We start from the raw sequence: 15,271 nt of genomic DNA, 5'->3' as shown, positions 1-15,271 counted from the left end.
CTTTTCCAGAGCCTTTGTACTACCAATAACGTGAAATCCCCCTATACTTCCATTGACAGATGATGGACATGATTGGGGGCTTTTTTTGTGGATTGAGTTGAAGTTTTGTTGGGAACATTTTGCACAACATTTGGGATCACATTTATCCGGCACTCTACGCTGAGCACTTACATTAGGGTTTCCGTCTAAATCTCTGAATGAAGTGATTTACATGAAACCCCCGAGGGATCCATTCACTATAATGAGGCAGCAGAGTTACTCTGGACTCCATCTAGCCTCTGTTCAGTGGTCTCCTTTTATGCATACCTAAAATGATGGACACCGCTGGATCATAAGCCAGACAGCGTCCACAGTGCCTCCATCTGTCTCATTACAGGGAATCTTCCGCCGGGGGTTCCATCTGAATCACGTACTTCAGAGATTTACACAGAAACCCTGGTGTAAGCGCTCAGCGCAGAGCGCAGGATAAATGTGAGCTGAGCCTTATTGCAATCTTTGTGAGGCAAAATGAACAAATCAGCAGCAGATGAAAAATTGTTTTTATTTATTTTTTACACAATTCCTCATGCAGTGTTAGTGGTTAGACGACTTTATTCTTCGGGTCAGTGCGATTACAACGATTTATATCGAGATTTTATGTTTGGCTGCTGTCACACACTAAAAGATGCTTTTTTTTTCGCAAAACAAAGTTTTTGCATCACCTTATTTTGAGAGCTATAATTTTTCTGCATTTTTGCCAGCAGAGTCATGAGGGCTTGTTTTTTGAGGCACGAGTTGACGTTTTTATTGGTACCATTTTCGGTCACATGAAGTGTTTTGATAGCTTTCTATTTCGATTTTTGGGAGGCAGAATAAACAAAAACCAGCAACTCAGGAATTGTTTATTGGGCGTTTTTGTTCACTGTGTAGTAAAAGTGATAAGACAACTTTATTCTTCGGGTCAGTATGACTACAGCGATACCACAGTTATATAAATTTTTTTTTATGTTTTTGGCGCTTTACACACTAAAAACTATTTTATAGAAAAAATAATTGTCTTTACATCGCTTTATTCTGAGATATATGACTTTTTTATTTTTGGATAGATGGAGCTGTGTGGTGGCTTATTTTTTGCAGGACAAGATGACCTATTCAGCGATACCATTTTTATTTACATTCAACTTTTTGATGAAAAAGCATAGTTTTTTGCCACGTTTTTTTTTTTTCCAGTGTTCACTGAAGGGGTTAAATAGTGGAACAGTTTTATAGGTCGAGTCGTTCCGGACGCAGTGATGCCAAATATCTGTACTTTATTTGTTTATTTTTGTTTTTACATAAATATATTTATTTATTTGATTAATTTTTTTTTTGTTCTGTATTGTGATTTTTTTTTTCTTTTTTTATCTTCACAATTTTTAAAAACTTTTTTTTTTTTTTTTTTTTACCTTTGTCCCAAGGTGCCGTGATCGCTGATCTTATACTCTGCAATGCTTTTACATTGCAGGGCATCGGATCAGCGTCTCACAGGCAGAGAGGAAGTGTTTCATCTCCTGCTTTGAACAGGAGGTTACAGGCCACCATCCCTGTGTGATCCTGCGGCCATCTTTTGGCCAGTGGTCACCATGGAAACCATCGGCAGCACAACCCGATCACAATTGAGTTGTGTTGATGGGAGCAGAGAGGGAGTTCCTTCCCTCTGCGATGCCCATCAAAGTCGCTGTCACTATTGACAGCGGCATCAGAGGGGTTAAACTCCCGCGATCGGTGCTAGCACCGATCATGGGCGTTGCTGCAGGGTGTCAGCTCTCATATAGAGCTGACACCCGCATTTGATAGCGTCGGTGCTTGGCGTTAGCCCGCACGATCACCACGCAGTACCTGTACGGCAGTTTGCGGGAACGCAGCTCCTGCAGCTCTGTACGGCGCATGTCGGGAAGGGGATACGTGCAGGATCAAAGCTTTCCTGTACTATTGAAAAGCATTAAAACACTGCTTCCTATCTGGAGAAAAAAAACACATCAAATATGGGTGAAAACTAAAAAAAGAAATGCAGGAAGCATGCAATAATAAGATTGTTATTGTGTCATGTAGTGCAGACACATGCAGAAAAAAAAGCAGTAGAAAAAAACGCAGCATTTATGCTACATGTAAATATGGCCCCAGCGTTAATTTTTTATTACATATTTTATGGATTTAATGGAGAAAAAATTTATTACAACATATTTACCAATTTACCAATCACCATAAATAATCTGAATGTTGTGTTGTATGTGATGTGACGATTACAGGGACACCAAATATGTCCATGTTATTTGCTGATTTGTGATGTATAGTTATTTATCTTTTTAAAGCTCAGTAAAATGACATTATTGTAAATGTTTGTCATTATTTTTTCTTTACCTCTAGAATAAAGGGATATATAAATACACTGCTATGTACAGGTGTATCTCTATGTAGCAGTATAATTTGCCTGTGGGTTAAGAGCCTGCAATGCAGCTTCAAGTATAAAAAATTCTGCTGATCAGATATGCTGATGCTGATCAGTGCAGGCTGTGGCTCATATTGTTAGCTGCTGCCTGCAATGATATACAGTTATATGAAAAAGTTTGGGCACCCCTATTAATCTTAAGCTTATTGTTTTATAAAAATTGGTGTTTTTGCAACAGCTATTTCAGTTTGATATATGTAATAACTGTTGGACACAGTAATGTTTCTGCCTTGAAATGAGGTTTATTGTACTAACAGAAAATGTGCAATCTGCATTCAAACAAAATTTGACAGGTGCATAAGTAATGGCACCTCACCAGAAAAGTGACATTAATATTTAGTAGATCCTCCTATTGCAAAAATAACAGCCTCTAGTCGCTTCCTGTAGCTTTTAATGAGTTCCTGGATCCTGGATGAAGGTATTTTTGACCATTCCTCTTTACAAAACAATTCCAGTTCAGTTAAGTTTGATGGTCGCCGAGCATGGACAGCCCTCTTCAAATGATCCAACAGATGTTCAATGATATTCAGGTCTGGGGACTGGGATGGCCATTCCAGAACATTGTAATTGTTCCTCTGCATGAATGCCTGAGTAGATTTGGAGCGGTGTTTTGGATCATTGTCTTGCTGAAAGATCCATCCCCTGCGTAACTTCAACTTTATCACTGATTCTTGAACATTATTGTCAAGAATCTGCTGATACTGAGTGGAATCCATGCGTCCCTCAACTTTAACAAGATTCCCGGTGCCGGCATTGGCCACACAGCCCCAAAGCATGATGGAACCTCCACCAAATTTTACTGTGGGTAGCAAGTGTTTTTCTTGGAATGCTGTGTTTTTTTGCCGCCATGCATAACGCCTTTTTGTATGACCAAACAACTCAATCTTGGTTTCATCAGTCCACAGGACCTTCTTCCAAAAAGAAATTGGCTTCTCCAAATGGGCTTTTGCATACCTCAGCCGACTCTGTTTGTGGCGTGCTTGCAGAAACGGCTTCTTTCGCATCACTCTCCCATACTGCTTCTCCTTGTGCAAAGTGCGTTGTATAGTTGACCGATGCACAGTGACACCATCTGCAGCAAGTTGATGCTGCAGCTCTCTGGAGGTGGTCTGAGGATTGTCCTTGACTGATCTCACCATTCTTCTTCTCTGCCTTTCTGATTATTTTCTTGGCCTGCCACTTCTGGCCTTAACAAGAACTGTCCCTGTGTTCTTCCATTTCCTTACTATGTTCCTCACAGTGGAAACTGACAGGTTAAATCTCTGAGACAGCTTTTTGTATCCTTCCCCTGAACAACTATGTTGAATAATCTTTGTTTTCAGATCATTTGCCAGTTGTTTTGAGGAGCCCATGATGCCACTCTTCAGAGGAGATTCAAACAGGAGAACAACTTGCAAGTGGCCACTTTAAGTAGCTTTTCTCATGATTGCATACACCTGGCTATGAAGTTCAAAGCTCAATGAGGTTACAAAACCAAAAAAAGTGCTTTAGTAAGTCAGTAAAAAGTAGGTAGGAGTATTTAAAACAAGAAAATGATAAGGGTGCCCATACTTATGCACCTGTCAAATTTTGTTTGAATGCAGATTTCACATTTTCTGTTAGTACAATGAACCTCATTTCAAGGCGGAAACATTACTGTGTCCAACAGTTATTACATATATCAAACTGAAATAGCTGTTGCAAAAACACCAATTTTTATAAAACATTAAGCTTAAGATTAATAGGGGTGCCCAAACTTTTTCATATAACTGTAGGTTGTGAGTTCAATTCCCAGGAAGACCAGATCACAAAAAAAGAAGAAAATTGTTTATTTAATTATTGCAAGCGTGTGTAGAGCGTAGATGCTGTTCATGCCCCCGAGGAGGAAGCAATGAAGACGCCGAGAGAAGACTTTGTAAAGAGAGACTGAGTGGAAATCAGAAAAAAGCTCTGACAAAGCGGAACTTTCCCCCTCAAATAGGAACAGTTGTGCTGAACGCGGGACGGTAGGACCTATGGTAAAACTGCTTGTGTCTCTTTCTACTTTGAGGAAGGAACTTCACCTTATCTGCACCATTTGAATGAAACAATTGATTGCTTTTATCTTGCTTTTTCTATCTGCTGTCATTCCCCTGCTGTGAGAGCTTTTATCTTACATAGTGTATACCCTGTTTCCATGGAGCTTGACCACCAGAGCTTTGCTGAGTGTGTGCAGTAGTTACATTCCAGGAGAGAAGTTGAATCATAATATACCAGCCTCATCTCACCAGCTCATTGATTTCTGTACCGTAGTTGTCAGCTCCTGACGAGCTGCTCTTATCAGGTCTGTGTAATAACAATCTTCTGACCCCCAGCATCATGGTTCTCACTGTTCCAAACCATGTGCACTGTATCTCTTTATGCAAATACAGTGACAGCAGTGTAAACCACTGATAGTTGAATGTGTTACAGCAGTATTCTAATTATACTACAGCACTGCTACTCATCTGAACTCTCACTCAAGGAGGAGTGTCCTCCCCACCTGAAATCGGGAAGTAAGACTGCAGGGTTGTGAGCTGCTCAAGAGACCTTGAGAATAACATTTTATGGAGAAAGTCTGAAGAACTGCGAGGGATCACATGATATATTCCTGGGCTCATGTTTTCTGTAGCACCCATGATCACTTCTTAGGTCTCAGCCATTAGTGTATCATCTGAATGTTGTTTAATGGATACTATGCTACCCTGATGGTAAAATCTGACACATGGACCAAAACTGGCTGAAAATTGAATCCAGCACACTAATGTAAGATCGTCCGTATTTTCCTACAGACAGTTTAGGGTTCGCATTTTATAAAGTCTGTCAACCATTTCATGATTGGGAATGCAGTCTTGCAAGGTTCTCAGTGATGGTATTGTGTATGATGGATACAGATGCACCTGTGAATTGCTTGATAATGGTGAATTTATACCTACAGAGCCTTCTATCTGTTTAACACAAAGCAAGAAGCACACATGACAAGCTACACTCCCTTCAGGCTGACACAACCTGCAATTTGTACAGGGCGTTACCCACACAACTATTTGGTTGTGAGGAGATGTAATATTTGTATGTATATACAAACGATATTGTGCAATGACACTGTTTCTGTGTACCTACAAGTGGCGAACCTTAAGAGATTTTAATTGTATGATCTGTTTTGTTAGCTTTTGTCTAATGTGCATATTAGAGGTACTTGCCAAGCAAAGCTAAAAATTCAATTTTACCTGAAAGGAAGTAGATAATGACAGCCATCCCCATCAGTCTTGCCATTACTGGGTCCATGTGTTCAGCATAAGCAGTCAGGTCTGCATTTTTTACTGAAACCAGTCTTTAAATGGAAGCTGTCTTAAGGTGGCAAAACCTTATCTCAGAGCAACATAATGTTGAGACAGACCCTGATTTCAGTGATGTAATTTATTGAGCTGCTTCCTGTACTTTTCATAAAATCACTTTTATCAGCAGGAGATTATCACTAAACGTCTAGTAAACCTGCTGCCATGTAGTACTCTATATTCTTGAGCTCTGCATAACCCTGCCCCATCACTGATTGACAGCTTTCTGCCTATGCACAGTGTACACATAAAGCTGCCAATGCGTGGTGGTGGGGGAACATAGCTCAGCAACTCAGAGAACTGTTAGATCTGCTGCAGAGAAAACAGTGATTTTATCAAAATTGCGGCAAGCAGCCCATTAAGTGATACATCACTGGAATCAGGGTCTCTGCCCCTACAGGATTAGCACAAAGTACAAACTTCACCAACTCCCAGAAATTGGCTGTGCTGATCCTCAAAACGGAAAGTAAAAACCCCTTGCTTGGCTTGAGATGCGGAAAAAGCCAATGAAGGTATACAGCCGTTTGGATATAAACCTTCATCAATTTATTAGTACAGCTTAAAAGGTTCCAGGTACATTAAAAATATTGCATCAAGGCAAAAACCGACACATATCAGACATAAAACTGTCCTTAGTCATGGTCTCTGCCCCTACATCATGTTGTCCTTAGATGGGATAGCAAAAACCTGGTGACAGATTCCCTTTAAAAGATTGTTGTGCTATGCTTTTTCTGTACTTCCCATTCCCTTAGGGAAACAGCGTAGCTCAGCTGCTTGGTTGCTTCTATAGCCCCACCTCAAGTGTTCAAATTCTGGACAGTTATTTCGTATTAGCCATGAAAGACTGAGATGGGAATTACTCTTTAATAAATCTGGCCATGCCCTCAAATCTGAAATTGAACTATTTAGACCTTCATATAGGGGACTTAGCCCCTACAAAAATCAAACTGTCCTGTAACTTTTAGTAAATTTGCTGTAATACAAAAGTTTTACTACATATGTAAATGTGGGGGCTTCAGCGCACCGTTCCTCCCCCTCAATTACCATCCTCTGCCCCTCCCCTTGAGATGATTGACATCACTCACTTTGAAGCAGTGCCTGATCAAAGTCCCCAGCTAATGACACAATGGTAGCTGAGAGCAGACACAGTGTGTGCAGGGGCAGAGGTCTCATCTCCCTCTCCTTTGTGTAGTGGATACTTGCTGCACACATGATCACAGTGCCGTGTCATTGTGTGCTGGGGCAGAGGTCTCATCTCCCTCCCCTGTGTGTAGCAGACACTTGCTGCACACATGATCACAGTGTCAGTGTGTGCAGGGGCAGAGGTCTCATCTCCCTCTCCTGTGTGTAGCGGACACTTGCTGCACACATGATCACAGTGCACAGTGTCAGTGTGTGCAGGGGCAGAGGTCTCATCTCCCTCTCCTCTGTGTAGCGGACACTTGCTGCACACATTATCACAGTGCACAGTGTCAGTGTGTGCAGGGGCAGAGGTCTCATCTCCCTCTCCTGTGTGTAGCGGACACTTGCTGCACACATGATCACAGTGCACAGTGTCAATGTGTGCAGGGACAGAGGTCTCATCTCCCTCTCCTGTGTGTAGCGGACACTTGCTGCACACATGATCACAATGCAGCAAGCAGACGATACTCACATGAGAAGGAGATAAGAGTGAACAATGTCAGTTTGTGCGTGCTCTCATCTACCTCTTCTGTTTGTAGTGACTCCATGCTGCTGGGTGAACCTGTGTAGTGAGCGACTGATACAGGAGAAGGATGAGAACTCTAACTCTGAATATACTGACATGCAGGGGCCAGTGCGCGTGCTTTATCTATCTCTCCTATGAGCAATTGTGGCACCCCTGAGGGTTCAGTTGCCACAGAGGTACTGCACCTCACCCAGAGGTGTGGTATCTCCTTCTCTCAGGTAAGGATGGAGTACTGCCCGGGACCCCAACACCTGCACTCAACACTACACTACTCCAGGCCAGCTGGAAGGGCATTATGCACTTCTTCTCCTGCCCCATCCCTGGCTGGAGTGGGGGGAACCAAGAGTGAGGGGGAACCATGTAGTGGGTGTGGGTGGAGGACGCATAATAGGGGAGCACTTAAAGAATATATATAAAAAGGGAAGCCATCTTAGAGGAGTAGTTGGTCTGTGAAAGAGGAAATGAGAGGAGCAGTCTGAGGAGCAGAGTCTCTTCAGGAGCTCTGCTCCAGAGTGGGGCCTAGTAAGAGAGGCCCAAGATTGAGAGGGGTGTCAGGGAGGAAGGCTCCAGGAACAGAAGGGATCCCAGGGGGTACGGCGAGTGCAGGACGGCACCCATACGCCCGAATCTGCCAAGTGCCAGATGGGTCAGGCCGCAAGAAAGGAACCGGTCCCTGGGCTAGCCGAATTACTCCAGGTCTCGGCTGGAAAACCGGAGGCTTCTGCACTTCCAAGGTGCAGTTGCCAAAAACCGCACTCAAGCCACCGAAAGGGGCACCAAGCTAGGTCCGGGAACTTCAAGTTGCCCAGAGGGATCTCAAGTTACTCGATCAGGACTTTGTGTGGCGGGGCGCAGGGCAGGAGGGAGAAGACCCAGCGCGGGAAGTCGGCTAAGGAAGGAACATACAGAAAGGGGGTCCCGTTGAGTGCTTCTGGTATACCTGAGGGAGTGCTGAACCCCTTCCTGGTAAAAGCAGTGCGACGTCGGAGATGGTCACCTGTGCAGTGCCACCTGAAGAACCTAATGAACTGTGAGTAAACTCGGATGACTGCACCCCACTGCTTCTGTCAGTTATTTCCGCCACGCTACCGCGCCTGCACTACAACGCCCAGCATCACCATCTGCACCTACACTGCCCTGGGGTTGTGCTCTGCCTGTGGAGAGTCGCACCAACCCAGCTGCCCTAACATCTGCCCCAGAGGTCTGCAGCAGCGCCGGTACCCATTACCGGGAACCACAGGTGGCGTCACGAGACAAAACTAACATTCATCCCATCGAGTGACAAGCCCCTTTTAAAGAGTGACCCCAGAGTACGGGCCCGGGAGCCGACTGCCGTGACACCCCAAGAAGGTAAAGGCCCGGGTACCAAGTTCCCTATATCCCCCTGGGCGAGTCAGCTCTTCCTGGCGTCACAAACAGGATTTCGTGCCCGTTATCACCGTGTACTGTGTGCCATATTTGAACTGTTTTACTACACTGAATTTGGGGCCCGCCCCAGAAAAATGGGCGCCATTATGTGCGTACTCAAAGACAACAAGGAATCACCTCCCATCGTGGGCCGAATCCCAGAATGGCGCCAAAAGCGAGGCCCGCCCCAAGCAACAGTGACCATGTATATAGATGTGTCTATTAGGGTTGAGTGAGTATGTTCTGTCCGAGTATGCTCGGGCCGAGCTCTGAGTATTTACAGCTGCTCGGTGATATGGTTGAATCGCTCCCGTGTGAATGATTTGCAACTGTTTGACAGCTTTATTACATGTGAGGAATGTGTAAGAAATAGACATTCCTCACATGTAATAAAACTGTCAAACAGTCGCAAATCATGCACACGGGAGCGATTCAACCATATCACCGAGCAGCTGTAAATACTCGGAGCTCGGCCCGAGCATACTCGGCGAAAGGGTTAACAGGACATACTCGTGTGGCGCCCCTGAGGGTTCAGTCGCCACAAAGGTACTGCACCTCATCCAGAGGTGTGGTATCTCCTTCTCTCAGGTAAGGAGGGAGTGCTGCCCGGGACCCCAACACCCACATTCAACACTACACTGCTCCAGGCCGGCTGGAAGGGCAACATGCATGTGTGCAGCTGCTGAGCCCTGTCCCTGGCTGGAGTGGGGGGAACCCAGAGGTAGGGGGGAACCAGTAGTGGGTGTGGGCAGAGGAAGCAGTTTAGGGGAGCACTATAGAGTGAGATATAAAATGGGAAGCCATCTTAGGGTGGTGGGTCAGAACAGAAGAGAGTGTCAGTCAGGCAGGGAGCAGAGTCTCTTTAGGAGCTCTGCTCCACAAGTAGGGCCCAGTCCTAGAGGCCCAGGTGGGGAGCAGAGGAGTAGGCTCCAATCTACAGAAGGGATCCTAGGGGGTACGGCGAGTGCAGGACGGCACCCGTACGCCCCGAATCTGTCAGAAGACAGAGGGATCGTAGGCCGCAAGAAGGGGACCGGCCCCTGGACTTGTCATGTAACTTCAAGTCTCGGCTGGGAAAACCGGAGGCTTCTGGCTTCTATAGCCAGTTGCCGAAGCCTCATTCTAATCCCCGTGAGGGTCAAGCAGGTCCAGGAACTCTGACGAGACAGGAGGGACTTCAGAGCACCCGAGCGGGATTGAGAGTTGGAAGCGCAGGGCAGAAGGGAGAAAGACCCAGCGTAAAGACGGTCTAGCTAGGAACACAAGAAAGTGGGGTTCTGCCAGGTACTCCTAAACTGCCTGAGGAAGTGCTGAACCCCTGCCTGGTGAACACAGCGCGACGCGGGAGGCTGACACCTGTACAGTGCACCAGTGGAACTCGGATGACTGCGCCGCACTGCCTCCGTCCCTTCTTTCACCTGCGCCATCTCTCCCTCCCGGCACTACAACGCCCAGCGCAACTTTCACATCCTACACTGCCCTGGAGCTAGCTATACCTGTGGAGAGCCACACTATCCCTGCTGCCGTAACACCAGCTCCAGAGGACTGCTATTCCAAAAACCCGGTATAAATAGAAATCCCCTTTTTTACTGACCGCCCTGGGTCACGGACCGGGTCAGCCACCGTGATATCCCCCACCGGCATCCACAGAGGCCCGGCTGCCGAGTACCCCACGGCCCAGGGGGCGCGTCAGCCTTGGCGTCACGAACAGGATACGTAACCAGCCCGTTATTAGCGGGTATTGTGTGCCTAAGGAACTGTTTTTCTACATTGAATGTGGTGCCCGCCCCAGAAGAACGGGCGCCATTATGTGCGTGATCAAAGACAACAATATGGAACCTCCCATCGTGGGCCGGGTCCCAGAATGGCGCCAAAAGCACACCCTGCCCCTTGCAACAGTGACTGTCCGCATAGATGTGTCCGTCAAGGCAGGGAGGACGTCGCAAGGAGTGACCGACAGCAGATTGCCATGGGACCGCCCCCGAAAAGGGAGGGGAGGAAGAGAGAATGAATGGAGACAGGGTGTGGTCTTAACCAGTCTAGACAGACCGCACCCGGCAGCCAGCATGGACGGACGCCAGGAACAAGCCTCCGCCTCTGGCCTGCTGCAGTGGCAAGCGACTCCCCTCACCCTGGAGGGAGAAGCCGGAAAATTGTCCCCGGAGGATGCAGAGTTCCTCCAGAGTGAGATCCTGGAGCTGAGCCAGCAAGTTGAGAAGGCTCAGCAAGCAGCGGTCACCCGGTGGAGGAGAGAGCTGCTGGAGAAGCTGGCAGCCCGGCGGAGAGAAGCGCAGGATAACAACAGTGGCACCGCGGCCCCGGAGGAGCCCGCTGAATCCAAGGAGGCCGTGAGCAGCACAGGAGCAGGTAGGAAGGAATCCCCTGTCCCGGGCGCTGCAAGCGCCGACCTGCTCCTGGGCCTCCTTCACCAGCACTCCCCGTACCCCGCCATGCCCTCTCAGGAGCAGCTGCTCAGCCCGGAGCCTCCACCCCCGGGCGCTGAACTTGAGGACCTTCCACCTGGTGCCCTCCAGGAACCTCCACTCCCGGGCGCCGAAGCCAGGGGCCCTCTACTTGACGCCCTCCCGGAGCCTCCACCTCCGGCACCCGAGTGGGTGTACGGCGCACCGGCCTTCGACTGGTCCACCCGGTTCGAGGACCAACAGCCGTGCCCGCTACTCCCGACTCCAGCGCCCCCGGTTGCCTGCCCCAGTGGAGAGGAGTTTTGCTGGGACAATCGGGGGGGGACCTGATGGGGTTCCCGCGGGAGACCCAGGCCGAAGCCCTGCGGAGGAAGGAATTCTGCAGGCGGGAGCTCCAACAAGGCCGCAAAGGCTCAGGTTCATCAGGCGGAGTCTGCCCACCCCAGCCCCCACGAGGAAGGGCTCGTAGTGAAGTTCGACCTGAAGGCTGGGTGGGGCTTCATACGAGATCCCAACTTCGCGAGCGACATCTTCGTGAACCGGCGAGATGTTGAGCCCGAGCTGGAACAGGGCCACCCGACCGGAATCTACACTCCCTGAGAGAAGTTATGTCGCTTATCCATGTTATGTAAATAAAAGCTTATAACCTGACGTTAAATTCATCCATTGGTTTTATAAATTACTCTTTTGAAAGCTGAAACCCTCCCAAATATGGTTTAGGTTAAGAAAATAAATTGGCATCAATGCTGAAATATTGTTCATTTAATGAACACAGAATGGTCAGATTTTGGCAAGACAAAAGTTTTGCCGCCTGGTCATATAATGCACCCAATCCTAGTTTACATCCTCACCAGTGCTCAGTAAATGATCAGTTAATTAGTGGGTGTGTATACAAAAAGAAGCCCAGAACCCCAGACCTTCACTTGAACTGCAACTTGAGCTCTGACAACATGCCAAAAATCCACCCTGCGACCAAAGCCTTATCAAGAGGCTGAAGACCAGATCCACTGCAGAGGTGGCTGGCACCTTTAATGTGTCAAGTACAAAGAATTAAAAAAAGATTTGAAGAGACTGGAGATGTGTTTGACAAGCCCAGGTCCGGCAGACCCCGCAAGACAACTGCTCAGGAGGAACGTTTGTTGGTTAGAAAATCCAAAGCAAGCCCCTCTTCCACTGCAGCAGAGCTCCAACAGGCCTGGTCACCTCAAGTCCCTGTGTCAACTAGAACAGTTTGTAGGGTTCTATCTCGAAATGGCCTCCATGGTCGAATCAGTGCCCAGAAGCCAACACTAAACAAAAGGCAAATAAAAAAACGTGTGGCATTTGCAAAGTCCCACAGCCAGCTAAACAGATGGACGCTGGAAAAGTGGCAGATGGTGGATTTCTCTGATGAATCTTCAGTAGAATTACACCACAGCCGCCGCAAATACTGCAGGAGACCTACTGGAGCCCGTATGGATCCAAAATACACCCAGAAAACAGTTACATTTGGTGGTGGAAAGATCATGGTCTGGGGTTACATTCAGTATGGGGGTGTGCGAAACATTTGCAAGGTGGAAGGCAATACCAATAGCCTAAAATATCAAGAAGTATTAGCTACCTCTTACATTCAAAATCATAAAAGGGGTCAAATTCTGCAGCAGGATGGTGCTCCATCTCATACATCCATCTCTACAACAAAGTTCCTCCAGGCAAAAAAGATCAAGGTGCTCAAGGACTGGCCAGCCAAGTCACCAGACATGAACATCATTGAGCATGTTTGGGGTAGGATGAAAGAGGAAGCTTGGAAGACAAAACCAAAGAATCTAGATGAACTCTGGGAGGCATGTAAGACTGCATTCTTTGCTATTCCTGATGACTTCATTAATAAATTGTATGAATCATTGTTGAACCGCATGGATGCAGTCCTTCAAGCTCATGGAAGTCACACAAAATATTAAATATGACTCTAATAGCACCACAACTTCAATCACCAATGTTATGCAACATATATTTGTATTTTAAGATAATTATTTGTTTGAATATCACATTACTTTCTGTGGGCGACAAAACTTTTGTCTTGCCAAAATTTGACCATTCTGTGTTCATTAAATGATCAATATTTCAGCATTGATGCCAATTTATTTTCTTAACCTAAACCAAATTTGGGAGGGTTTCAGATTTCAAAAGAGTAATTTATGAAACCAATGGATGAATTTAACGTCAGGTTATAAGCTTTTATTTGCATAACATGGATAAGCAACATAACTTCTGTCAGGGAGTGTATACCCTGGTGACCGAGTCACCTATACACGTCATCACGGGGAGCACGGGTGGTACGCCCTGCAAGTGTACCGTGTCATCAAGGACACACCCCCGCAGGACATACCTTATGACCCGGCTGGGTCTGGAAAGAATCAAAAATACCCCAGGCGGGTATCCCACTATTAGTTTAGTAAAGTGGGACTGAACACTATGTAAATACAGTAGTCACCCGTAAGGGTGCTGTAGTTGAAAATTTGAAATAATGTTTTTTTTTCTAATAGTGTTTTCATAATTACCCGTCAGGGTATACAGACTCCAGGCTGGGGACTGTGAACTGTGAACTTGTATTGTACATAGTTCTGCACTTCTTAAAGTGCTCCCTATTGGTTTTATAAGTGCAATTAAATGACCTCAGAAGAAATACCCGTTTGGCGTGGCGGAAGACGTGGTCCACCACCAGGACCACCTATGCCCTGCAGCCACGCCCAGGGCCTACGTTGAGGGTTTGCGGACGGGTCCCTCATGCTGCTACATTTGCACTCGTATACAAGAACGTTATGAAAAATGTTTTATGATGTTATGATACTCTGTAACGTTAAAGTGAGGTGCCTCCCATAAAGGGAAGAAAGTTTTATTATCTTATATGCGAACGCATTCTTAAAAATTTGCATGTCTGTAATATCCCTATTTTACTCTGTTCCAGCCCGCAGACGTGCTGTGTTTTACCAGGGGGGAGTGTGGCGCCCCTGAGGGTTCAGTCGCCACAAAGGTACTGCACCTCACCAGAGGTGTGGTATCTCCTTCTCTCAAGTAAGGAGGGAGTGCTGCCCAGAACCCCAACACCCACATTCAACACTACACTGCTCCAGGCCGGCTGGAAGGGCAACATGCATGTGCGCAGCTGCTGAGCCCTGTCCCTGGCTGGAGTGGGGGGAACCCAGAGGTAGGGGGAACCAGTAGTGGGTGTTGGTGGAGGAAGCAGTTTAGGGGAGCACTATAGAGTGAGATATAAAATGGGAATCAATCTTAGGGTGGCGGGTCAGAACAGAAGAGAGTGTCAGTCAGACAGGGAGCAGAGTCTCTTTAGGAGCTCTGCTCCACAAGTAGGGCCCAGTCCTAGAGGCCTAGGTGGGGAGCAGAGGAGTAGGCTCCGATCTACAGAAGGGATCCTAGGGGGTACGGCAAGTGCAGGATGGCACCCGTACGCCCCGAATCTGTCAGAAGACAGAGGGATCGTAGGCCGCAAGAAGGGGCCCGGCCCCTGGACCAGTCGTGTAACTTCAAGTCTCGGCTGGGAAAACCAGAGGCTTCTGGCTTCTATAGCCAGTTGCCGAAGCTTCATTCTAATCCCCGTGAGGGTCAAGCAGGTCCGGAACTCCGACGAGACAGGAGGGACTTCAGAGCACCCGAGCGGGATTGAGAGTGGGAAGCGCAGGGCTTGAGGGAGAAAAACCCAGCGTGAAGACGGTCTAGCTAGGAACACAAGAAAGTGGGGTTCTGCCAGGTACTCCTAAACTGCCTGAGGAAGTGCTGAACCCCTGCCTGGTGAACACAGCGCGACGTGGGAGGCTGACACCTGTACAGTGCACCAGTGGAACTGTCATAAGAACTGTGAGTAAAAACTCGGATGACTGCACCGCACTGCCTCCGTCCCTTCTTTCACCTGTGCCATCTCTCCCTCCCGGCACTA

Source organism: Phyllobates terribilis, unplaced genomic scaffold (genome assembly GCF_046119375.1).
Source record: "Phyllobates terribilis strain yellow unplaced genomic scaffold, ASM4611937v1 Scaffold_1__5_contigs__length_1240528914, whole genome shotgun sequence".
NCBI lineage: Eukaryota > Metazoa > Chordata > Amphibia > Anura > Dendrobatidae > Phyllobates > Phyllobates terribilis.
This window is presented reverse-complemented; position numbering follows the sequence as displayed.